The sequence below is a fragment of the Protopterus annectens genome, chromosome 1.part1, assembly GCF_019279795.1.
Source record: "Protopterus annectens isolate FY-2018-M chromosome 1.part1, PAN1.0, whole genome shotgun sequence".
Lineage (NCBI taxonomy): Eukaryota > Metazoa > Chordata > Ceratodontiformes > Protopteridae > Protopterus > Protopterus annectens.
The window spans coordinates 1,585,701,541-1,585,714,114 of record NC_056726.1 but is presented as its reverse complement, the minus strand read 5'-3'; positions in this window follow the sequence as shown (position 1 = coordinate 1,585,714,114).

The following is a 12,574-nucleotide window of genomic DNA, read 5'->3' as shown; positions in this document are numbered from 1 at the left end:
GATATAACAGTCATATTCCCAACTCCCTTTTTATACATAATTAATTCATCCCTAACCAATCATATCATACTTTATGATATGATTGGTTAGGGATGAATTAATTATGTATAAAAGGGAGTTGGGAATATGACTGTTATATCTGATGAAGTCTATTGTTGGACGAAAACGCAGACCTTAAATAAAGCGTTCATTATTGTGTGGAAACGTGACTTGATTTTGGATTATTTGCATCTGTTCTCCTTTTGGCTTCTTTACTGGTGTTTTTCATTGAATAACAATCGACTCCCTCATCATTTTAGTGGTGTCGCCAACAGAAGGATCAGGGGGACATGTAGGCACAAGACAGCAATCAGCTGTCATACTAACAATCCTTTGGCAGTATTATACCTACTTTGTGAGTCAATCTTCTGCACTACTAAATCAAAAGGAGCGCCCCTCTTCACCAAGATCAGTGCTCCTTTTCTTCTACCAGTAGAACAAGAGGAAAATGCTCTGCTGGTAGAATATTTTAATAGTTTTACGTGTTCTTTGTCATTTAAGTGTATTTTCCCTAAGTAAAATGAAACGGAACTTAAATGTTTTAATGGACATCAGTACTGTTGGCCTTTTAACAGTCTTAATTAACCAATGAATAGTCATTGGAAATACAGAAAATGTATCCATTGCTTTACTGATGTTGTTTTTTTTTTAATTAGGACACTTAAATCCCAAGTAGTTTTCCTGTATATATTGATGTGAAGGCGATTACTCGCTGAGGGTAGAGAGCTAAAGGAAGATTTTGTCACAACTAAATACATCTGTAGGCTAAGCCAAGTGAAAACAAGCACTCTGTAGCCAAGCAAGTCTAATGCCTCCAACAATGTTAAGTGAACGTTTTCTAAGGAGGAAGTGACAAGTTACTACTCATTTGATAACTTACAACACAAAATCACCCCGAAAATAATCTAGAAGTTCTTCAGTTCTACACTGAAAGTAACAATCAATAAATAAATGATAATAATCAGTTTACATTACGTGCACACTAATAATAACTTGATTAATACTTTTTGGATGTATTTGTTTTTTGGTCAGTGTTGCTCTAGGTAATCTTACATTTTATACTGTTGTTGACTTGGTGATTATTTGTCCAACTGCCAATATGAAGAATACATTTCCCATTTATCAGGATACTATGCTCTTCCAGATCCTCTCAGGTTTTCCTTGATATTCCATGCTTGTGAAATGAAATCATGAGACCAACATACAAAGCTGAGACTAAATAATGCTACCGGTAAGTCTAGAATATTAAAGCAGCCATGCTTGTTACCAGTCAAATCTGTAGGCCATCTGATAGAGCAGTTGTCAGTTTAACTTTAAAGTTGAACACCTAGTAAACTACACCACTACAGTGGTTAGTTTATCACCTCAACAGCAAGAAGTTCTCTGGTTTGATTCTCGGTTGGGGCATCTTCTGTGTGGAATCTGCATGTCCTCTCTGTATTTGTGTGTGTTTGCTCTGGTTTCCTCCCACATTTTAAAGACGTGTCTGGACTGTTTTTCCCCAGGCCTCCATGCTGAAAAAGGGCTCAGTCCCAGTTGGAATTTCCCAGGAAACAATGTAACAGAAAAATAAAATAAAATATTACATACTTAGTAAAATTAAATTAAATGTTTGTGTTTTCCAGCAAATCATCTGGCAGTTTGCTGACTGTTAGGTGTAGCTAACAAAGCATCAATATGACTTACTGGAAAGGCTGCCTTCTGCCACTCAAATATTCCTCTTTTAAATAAAGAAGAAGGTACCTTTTTTTTTTCTTTTAAGCAGGTATTTTATGTGCTTCTTTTCTGACAAAAGAGGTGGCTTAGGCATGTTCTGTGAAATGGAAGGTACCTGCTTCGATCTGGAAATCAACTGCTTCTAAATTTTGAAAAACCTGACCTTTCAACTGGTCAGATGCTCTACTCCTTTACTATTGCTAAACTATAGAACACTCTCCCTCCATCACTCAGAACTACTAGCAATGCAGCCCTCTTTAAAAAAATCCCTAAAAAACACCTTTCCTCTCTATGGCAGTGCACATGCACCAGAAATGCACTTCCCAAAACATAATACTATCCCATCTCTCCACTATCTTCTACGCTGCTATAACTCCTTCTCCTTATGTTGACCTATAACTGCAGGAATATTACCAACTGCTATATGTGCATACCTATATTTTAATCCAAAGATTTAATAAGTATCAGTTATTCACACTATCTGGACAGAGGAAGGATGACAAGGAGACCTGGTGGTGGAATGATAAAGTACAGGAGAGTATACAGACAAAGAGGCTGGCAAAGAAGAAGTGGGATTGTCAGAGAGATGAAGAAAGTAGACAGGAGTATAAGGAGATGAGGTGCATGGCAAAGAGAGAGGTGGCGAAGGCCAAGGATAAAGCATAAGGAGAGTTGTATGAAAGGTTGGACCCTAAGGAGGGAGGAAAGGACCTGTACCGATTGGCTAGACAGAAGGACCGAGCTAGGAAAGATGTGCAGCAGGTAAAGGTGATAAAGGATAATGAGGGAAACATACTTACAAGCGAGGAGAGTGTGTTGAGCAGATGGAAAGAGTACTTTGAGGGGTTGATGAATGAAGAGAATGAGAGGGAGAGAAGTTGGATGATGTGGGGATAAGTGAATCATGAAGTGCAATGAATTAGCAAGGAGGAAGTAAGGATAGCTATGAAGAGGATGAAGAATGGAAAGGCTGTTGGTCCAGATGACATACCTGTGGAAGCATGGAGGTGTTCAGGTGAGACAGCAGTGGGGCTTTTAACCAGATTGTTTAATGAAATTATGGAACGTGAGAGGATGCCTGAGGAATGGAGAAAAAGTGTTTTGGTACCGATTTTTAAGAATAAGGGTGATGTGCAGAGCTGTAGTAACTGCAGAGGGATTAAACTGATCGGTCACAGCATGAAGTTATGGGAAAGAGTAGTGGAATCTAGGTTAAGAAGGGACGTGATGATTAGTGATCATCAGTATGGTTTCATGCCGGGAAAGAGCACTACAGATGCGGTTTGCTCTGAGAGTGTTGATGAAGAAGTACAGAGAAGGTCAGAAGGAGTTGCATTGTGTTTTTGTAGACTTAGAGAAAGCATATGACAGGGTACCTAGAGAGGAGTTGTGGTATTGTATGAGGAAGTTGGGAGTGTCAGAGAATGATGTAAGAGTGGTACAGGATATGTACGAGGGTAGTGTGACAGCAGTGAGCTCTGCGGTGGGAGTGACGGATGCATTTAAGGTGGAGGTGGGATTACATCAAGGATCAGCTCTGAGCCCTTTCTTATTTGCAATGGTGATGGACAGGTTGACAGTCGAGATCAGACAGGTGTCCCCGTGGATTATGATGTTTGCAGATGACATTGTGATCTGTAGTGAGAGTAGGGAACAGGTGGAAGAGACCCTGGAGAGATGGAGATATTCTCTAGAGAGAAGAGGAATGAAGGTCAGCAGGACTAAGACAGAATATATGTGTGTGAATAAGAGGGAGGATAGAGGAATGGTGAGGATGGAAGGAGTAAAGGTGGTGAAGGTGGATGAGTTTAAATACTTGGGATCAATAGTTCAGAGTAATGGTGAGTGTGGAAGAGAGGTGAAGAAGAGAGTACAGGCAGGATGGAGTGGGTGGAGAAGAGTGTCAGGAGTGATTTGTGACAGACGAGTACCAGTAAGATTGAAAGGGAAGGTCTACAAGAAGGTAGTGAGACCAGCTATGTTATATGGGTTTGAGACAATGGCATTGACAAAAAGGCAGGAGTTAGAGCTGGATGTGGCAGAGTTAAAGATGTTAAGATTTGCACTGGGTGTGACGAGGGTGGACAGGATTAGGAATAAGTATATTAGAGGGCCAGCTCAGGTTGGAAGGTTTGGGGACAAGCCAGAGAGGCAAGATTACATTGGTTTGGACATGTGCTGAGGAGGGATTCTGAGCATATTAAGAAAAAGATGCTAATGATGAAGCTACCAGGTAACAGGAAAAGAGGAAGGCCTAAGATAAGGTTTATGGATGTGGTGAGAGAGGACATGCAGGTGGTTGGTGTGACAGAGCAAGATGCAGAGGACAAGAAGAAATGGAAACAGATGATCTGCTGTGGTGACCCCTAACTGGAACAGCCAAATGATGATGATGATGATTCACACTATTACTGCAACATGACTAACCCAAGTATCCTAAGTCTATGTTGTTATCTTATTATAGTACAAGACTCTGTATCCTTCATGTTGTAAGCTAACAAATTACCAGGATTCTGCCTTGCTCACTCTATCCACCACTGCAGCTCATATAAAACAAATACCGTTGCTTACTAATCTAAGAACTGAATGCATGATACCCTGTTTTGTACTGTATAGCTTTATAGCAAACTATACAAATATGTGTTCTGTATGCATGCCTTCATTGTTAATTTGATTACAGAGCTTTTCTCCCCGAGTCTCCACTGATAATAGGCCCAGTGGATTATCCCAGTAAACAAATGCAAATAAATAAATAAATTATAGGTGGCTGCTGGAGTTTCATTACAGCCTCATTCACAGTGTGGAAAGTAAATGTACCTCCCATCTCAACAGCTACCCCTTCAGTTCAACAGGCTATAGAAATCAAAACTTCTACTTGTGGAAAAGGTATAACTTAACAGAAAAGAAGAAAGACAGTGTCTTCGTCTGTCTTAGTCTTAGTCGGTGCCTTTGGAACTTAATAATTTTGAAGGTAAATTCTGATATCATCATTCTCACTGCTGCAGTGGCATTTTGGCTATATGGTTTGTGTTCTGCCCAGGGTACAACTATCCAGCTTCACAAAGCTCCGGATGCTTTCTACTCCTTCACTGTGACTGCTGATTGGACAGCCCAGAGGATGGAAATCAGAAGTAAGGTGAAAAAATCTTCAGAAATTTATTTCCGCCTTAAGACAAAGCATCTCTGTGTTTCTCCAGCAGCAAAAAGGCCTTGACACTTCACTTCTGGCAAATAAGTCCCCCCAAGGGAACCCTTCCACACAGAAATTATTGCACTTTTAAGAAAATAGTACATATTTTATTTTGTGACTAAAAGCAGCATTTCCCCTTTAAAATACATTGTATTTCTTCACAAAATTGGAAGTTTCCTGCCAGGGGCTGTGATTTTTAGCTAATAGCTTATTTTTTGATTTAGGGGGTACTTTATGGTAGAAGTGTAATGTAATGTTTATGTAAAATGTTATTTTTTTTCAAGAACTGAAGGGCAAATAAGTGTTTTAAATGGGCAGTAAATGTTTTGAATGTATTTAGTGCTTATTTACCTATCATGACTACATACTTGCTGTTATCCCTGTCAGTGCATATTAGGAACAACTGCTTTATGTCTGACAGGGATTCTGGAATTTTCCTGTTCCTTTTTACAGAAAAGGGGTCTATGGGGATAAGTACAACTGCGTGTCTGCTACTTGTGAACACTTCTGTGACAACTTTCCTTCTGACTGACTGCTTCCAGCATTGCTTCCCGCATTCAAACCTCTTCTCCAGCTACAGCACGGTTACTTACTGTGGTCCTGATGAATTTTCTTCCACTATACCTAAAAAGAAGAAAGAGCACAATAAGGAGACTTTACTGCCATAGCAAGCCCAGTCAGTTCCTTAGCCATTGGTGGGTGAACCTCTCATGGTCATCTGTTGTTCCTCAGTCCTCTCACTTGCTTCTGTGTGTTCTTCTGTTGTAGTCCTTTCAGCCACCATGCACTTGGGGTTAGCCACATCTGCTTTAGCTGTTCCAGTGTCCATTATGGGCATGGCAGAATCACCTGGTTTGGCTCAGGGAGACACACCAGGGGAGGCTTCATGGGGTATTGGGGGAAACAGACCTCTTGATGGGGCTGAACTGCCATTTTTTCGTTATTCCTTGGGCAGGATGTTATCTGCAATGAAAGGACAGAAGGTTAGACATTCTGAACTCATGGTGTTTATTAGTAAAGATGATTTTCTTAACTTAACCAGGAATTATTATGGTTTCTAGTGCTCATAAATCCTTATGTGAAGGTAATGCTACTAAAGAAATTTCTGAGGAAAATTTGTCAGAAGATTCTGGGCTTCTTTTCTGCCAGATTCATAGGGTCATAGGTTCATAGGATGATACTAGGCTATTGGCCTGGAGGCCCTTATAAGCCTAGCCATGAATTCCACCCATGTTCCCACAAAGTCAGCACCTGTTTTCCCTGTCCAGCAGGGACACAGTTGGGATCCCAGGGGTATATTTTCTGTTTCCCATCCAATCATCCAGGTTCCTCTTAAAAAGGGTTAGTGAGGCTCTCTGCTTGGCATGGAGAGGAAGTCATTTCCACAGATGGGAGAGTCACTGGGACACAAATCTATCCTGCCAAGAAGTTCTATTAATGTCACAGATCAGGTGTTCCCAAGCTCAAAACTCTGATTCAAAGGAAACTTACTCCTTTCCACCCCATTTAGAGGAATATTCTTTCTCTCAGACTATTTCCAGCATGCATGAGATATTTTTTGTGGGAACAGGTGGATTTTCCCCCCTGAATTGAGGAGATGTGCTTTAAATGGATGTACCTCATGCTACACCCATTCCTCCCATTTTTCCAACATTGGAGGCTATGCCTGTAATAATCCCAGTTCTCAGTCTTCAGTCCCCAAGTGAGCAGATAGAATGTATAAATTACCTCAAACTAACGTTTTTTGTTTCCTCATCTTAGACCAGATCCTGCTGCAATATCTACATCTTTGCCAATTGGCAGGAGATTCTTAGTCAGGATTATCCCTCCTCTGTCGACAAAGAACACAAGGTACTGGGCAGATTGGGAAGAAATGTTTTTCTTCTTCCACATTAGCTTATCAAATTCTCAACTACTTGGTACATTTGTGGACGTTTGTTATATTTTTATGCAGGCAGCTTGGGGTAAAACTCCACCTCACATCCCTCCAATGATAGCTCCTTTCTGAATTTGAGTGTCTGTAATCTTTTGTAAGTCGTTGCTTCCTACATAAACATGGTGAGCAGGAAAGCAGAGTTCCTGTGTATATTGTAAGAGTATACTCATCTTTACAGACTTCCCTGTACTCCTGAAAAACGATACTTATCACTGTTTTCAAAGTTTAAATTCTGAAGTCCTGGTAAAGGTGCATGCATAAAACTAATAAGCTGACGTGATATAAGCATTGTAGTGAAATGAACAGCATGAGATATGCAGAGCTGGAGTTATTAAGGAATGTTTACAAAAAGTTATGGAAAAAAATGTAATACTGTCATGTTGGGGGTGATATATTCAGACAGTGGATGTTAGTAAATAATTAAATTAAAAAAATATTCAGTATTGTGAAGATATTCTAAAATATAAATTCTCTTTTGTCAAAGCAGTTATGACTATTACCTATAATTTCATAACTGCATTAATGTCATAAAAGCTGTTTGACCTACAGATGAACAAATGTTGCCATTGTTTTGAAATATTGTGAATGTATTACATGCATAATTTGCATATACTTGGCAAATCACAAAACAACTGTTTGTGATTCCCTTTTGTCATGCTCATTGGAAAGCTTTTGAATGGGTGAACAATTCTGTCACTGATAACTTGGATATATTGTACTCTGTATGGCAGTACAGTTCTGCAGCATTTAACAGTGTCACCTCACAGCAAGAGGTTCTCTGGTTTGATTATCAGATGGGGTGTCTTTGGTGCAGAGTCTGTATGTCCTCCCTGCATCTGTGTGGGTTTCCTCCAGGTACTCCGGTTTCTTCCCACATTCCAAACACATGCATCTGGAATTTTTCTCCCTGGGTGTCCGCTGAAAATAGTGCCTTTTTAGACAAGGTTCAAATGACAAATTCACCACCGTAATAGGTACAAGCAAGCAAAATCTGAGGGTAATGCTACTCAATGCTAGAAGTCTAAACCTCAAAATGCATTCACTCGAGGCACTCCTTAAAATGGAGAACATCGACATCTGTGCAGTGACAGACACCTGGTTCAAGGCTCCAGAGAACACCCCTGCATTACCACTCTATAATTCATACCACACCTTTCGGCCACCTAACCTGTACTGAAACACTGAAGGTGGAGGAGTGTCCATATTCATTAAGGATATCCACACCTCCGGGTTAGTTGATCAACATAATACATCCGAGATTATCCAAGTGCAATTAACTGTGGGCAAGACCACAATCCAAATTGTAACTTGCTGCAGATCCCCCACCATGCCTTAGGATTTCCACTCCTCATTTCTTGATACACTGGAAAATATTAAGGTACAACCCAATTCCCTAATAATAGGCAATTTCAAGTACCCCACCAATAACTGGGAAAACTACTCATGTAGCAACTCTTTTGCTTAACGTTTTTTGGAATTCATAAATTCCAACGCCTTGGATCAACTTATTCACACCCCCACCAGGGGCAGCAATATCCTAGACCTGGTCATTACCAACATGGTCGACTGGTGTTCCACAACAGAGGTCAATTCCTCATTGGTCAGATCTGACCACAAGCTAATCACTCTAGACAGCCACATCCCGCCCCCACCCCCCCATTAGGAAAACCACCATAAAACATTTCTCCAAAGCCAACTTCACGGTTCTGAAGACAGAAGTGGCAAACATCACAACACCCATGCAGACGGACAATAGAGGTACAACTGCTGAATCCTACACCAATGAACTTTATAAGCACTTACACGAGTGCATGGATTGTGCTATCCCTTAACATAACCAAGATGCTATCCTCCAAAAAAGGAAGCCAATCTGGTGGTCCCCTGCCATAAACAAACTCTACAACAGAAGAAAGAAACTGTTGCAAAAAAAGAGTAAAATCCCATGATTGTAGGATCTCCCTGGTTAGCCTCAGCAAGAAGCTTAGATCCCTCATAAAATCCTCCAAAGCTAGTTATGAAAATAAAATTGCCACTGATTCTAAAGACAGCCACAAAGCATTCTATAGCTATGTCAAGAATCTCAATGGCAACACTCAGATCTGCTCTGAGCTACAGCACAATGGCACTAAATATACAGTACCAACTGAAATTGCGAACATCCTAGCAGATAAGTCAGTGATAACTTTACCCTGCTCTCACCCCCTAAAGGGCCCATCTCTATACCGGATGAATGCAACGTTCCTGTAATCATGGCTGCACAGGTAAAAAACAAACTCTCCAAAGCCAAGAACACAGTATCCATGAGACCTGATAACATCCCAGGGTCTATATTAAATCAGCGAACACTTAAAAAGCGAACACTGATTTATCAACCCCATGTAAGTGAATCCTGAATGCTTAGAACAGCAATTTTTTCCCAGGGGAAAAAAAATCACTGTTCCAAAAAAGAAAAAAAAAATTTAAAACATTACATAAAGTGGGGGCTTTGCCCCCCACACCTCCCTACTTAAATATACCAACTCTAAGATTGCACTACAGTGACAAAAATGGCAAAATAATGAAGGCGGTCAAGCTATTTCTTTCCCAGGGAAAGAATTTGCTTATATGCCGTTTTGGTATTTTGCCTTTTCGTGCTTTCAAGTTAAATCAAGACGCATTCGAAAGAATGTGTCTTCGATCATATAATAGGGAACCACATCCCAGGCTGCATTCTACATGAACTACAGAATGAACTGGCACCCCATCTAAGCACCATGTTTAATCATAGCCTCACCTGAGGCTTTGTGCCCACTGAATTGCGCACAGCGACAGTTATCCCACTCCACAAAGGGGGAGCCACCATGGACCCCGGGAATTACCGCCTCATTAGCCTAACGAGCCTAGTCTGCAAGGCCATGGAATGTATCATCATGGAACTTATAAACAAAGACACTGGTAATGTCCAAACTCTAGACCCCACCCAGTTTGGGTTTGTAAAAGACAGATCATGTTTCCTAAACCTGATAAACTTCTTTAAAGCAGTCTCCAAAGCCGTAGATGAGGGTAAGGTGGTTCACACAGCCTATATAGACCTCGCCAAGGCTTTTGACACCATCCCCTGCTCTGGAATTATAGATAAACTCACTAAACTAGGTATAAATCCCTTTGTCACAAGATGGGTTGCCAACTGGCTCACTGACAGAACCCACACTGTGAAAGTAGCAGATTCCAAATCTGACTTCAGACCGGTGAAAAGTGGAGTACCACAAGGTTCAATCCTGGGTTATCTCCTGTTCGGCATCTACTTTTCTGAAGTACAGGTTAACACAGAAGATCTTTGGCTAATGAAGTTCATAGATGACTGCAAACTAGGAGCCATAATAGAAACTCCTAATGATGTGGACATTCTACAAAAGGGCCTCACTGAGACAGATGCCTGGTGTCAAAGCAATGGCCTCAAGATCACCCTGGGGATCACCTCTGTGGCTCTGCTTGACAGGAGCACAGGAAAATAATTTTCTTGGGTAGTGAAAGCCAGGGTACCTTTTTGGCTAGGCTTATATAGGCCCTAGGGCCAATAGCCTAGTACCTACCTATGAACCTATGAACCTGTCCTAGTCAAATTTTCCCGGTTAGGGGTCGCCACAGCGGAACTCCGGTCTGCTAATGATTGGCAGTAGATATGTATCTGAAAGTCCCAAAGCTCAAAATGCACACTGCCACCCGTTATACATCCCTTGAGTGTCATGGGAACATTAGCTTTAAAAGGTGCTTATCATCCCATTCCCATAGTTAAATATTCCAATAAACTTCCCATATTCTCCATGTCTGGGTCATATTATCAATTCTCTACATTACACTTTGGGTTATCTACAGCTCCAAGAGTGTTTCCAGTCTATTTCCAGTTGTAGCTCATTGTAAACTGAATGGCATTCATATATTTCCTTATTTTAAATGACTTACTTATTTTTGCAGGATCTTTTCCCAGATGTCATAGGTTCATAGGTTCATAGGTATGTACTAGGCTAATGGCCCTGGAGCCTTTACAAGCCTAGCCCATAGGATTACCCTGGCATTGTGCCACCCGACCTTAGTTCCCAGTGCCTCTCTCAAGTAGAGTGATCCCCGGGGTAAAATTTCTATTTCCCATCCACTCATCAAGATTTCTCTTGAAGAGGGTGAGTGAGGTGCTCTGCTTGACATGTATGGGAAGTCTATTCCATAGCATGGGCAGTCTCTGGGTTATGAACCTGTCCCTCCAGCTTGTTCTGTTGATTGTGGTAATGAGGTTGACATCTCTGGAGCATGTAGTGTGGGGGATTGGGATTTCTTTAGATGTAGCATTTCTAACAGAGCTGGGTCAGACATGGCTTTGTAAGTCAAGCAGAGATCACCTCTAAGTAGGTGATATGAGACAGAGATTATTTGGAGGTTTTTTGAGTCTGTCCATATAGGACAAGTGTTTAAGGCCTAGGATCCACTTTGTGAGGTATTTTTATGGCCTCTCCAGTTGTTGTAGGTGTCTAGTGAGGTACATGCCAAATGGGGCATTGTACTCAGTGATTGGCCTAATAAGGGAAGAGAAGAGGGAGACAATGACCTCTTTCTTTCTGGATGCAAAACCCTTAGTAATGAGATGTGCCAAATAGAAGGACTTTCTGACCACAGTGGCAATGTGGTGGTCAAAAGAGAGGTTGCTGTCAACCTGTGTTCCCAGAACTCTTATGATACCTTCTGTGTTCAGTGGACTACCATCGATGTGGTAATTCATGGGAACTGGGTTTTTCCCAAAGGGGATGACGACACATTTTTTGGCATTGAGCTTAAGGCCATGGTTCTGACACCAGTCATTGGTCTCAGTGAGGCCTTTCTGTAGGATGTCAACATCACTTGGGGAGTTAATTATGGCTCCCAACTTACAATCGTCTGCGAACTTTGTCAGCCACAGTCCCTTTCTATTGGCCTGAACTTCAGAGAAGTAGATACCAAATAGGAGAGGACCCAGGACCAAACCCTGTGGGACTCCACTCGTGACTGGTCAACAGTCTGACTTGGAGTCAGCTACTTTCACACTGGGGGTTCTATCTGTGAACCAGTTTGCAACCCACCTAGTGATAGAGGGGTTGATGCATAGCTTAGTGTGTTTTTCTATGATTCCTGAGTGGGAAATGGTATCAAAGGCCTTGGCCAGATCAAGGTAGGCTGTATGAACCACCTTGCCTTCATCCACAGCTCTGGTGACTGACTCAAAGAAGTTGACCAGGTTGAGCAGGCATGATCTACCCTTCACAAAACCAAACTGTGTGGATCCAGAGTATGGAAGTTCCCTATATCTTTGTTTATTAGGTCCATGATGATGCATTCCATAGCTTTGCATATCAGACTTGTCAGGCCAATGGGGTGATAGTTCCCAGGGTCAGTAATTGCCCCTCCTTTGTGGAGAGGGATGACTGTAGCAGTGGTCCATTTGGTAGGGACAAAGCCTAAGGTGAGGCTGTGATTGAACAGAGAACACAGGTGAGGTGCCAGTTTACTCTGTAGTTCATGTAGAATACAGCCGGGATATTGTCAGTTCCCATAGAAGCTGCATTCTTGGCCTTGGATAATGCTGTTCTAACCTGTGCAGTAGTAATACTGGGTGCCTGGCAATCTACTGGTATTGTGATTGGTCCTTTGGTGGAGGAGAGAGGGGTAAAGTTGGAACTGAATCTGTC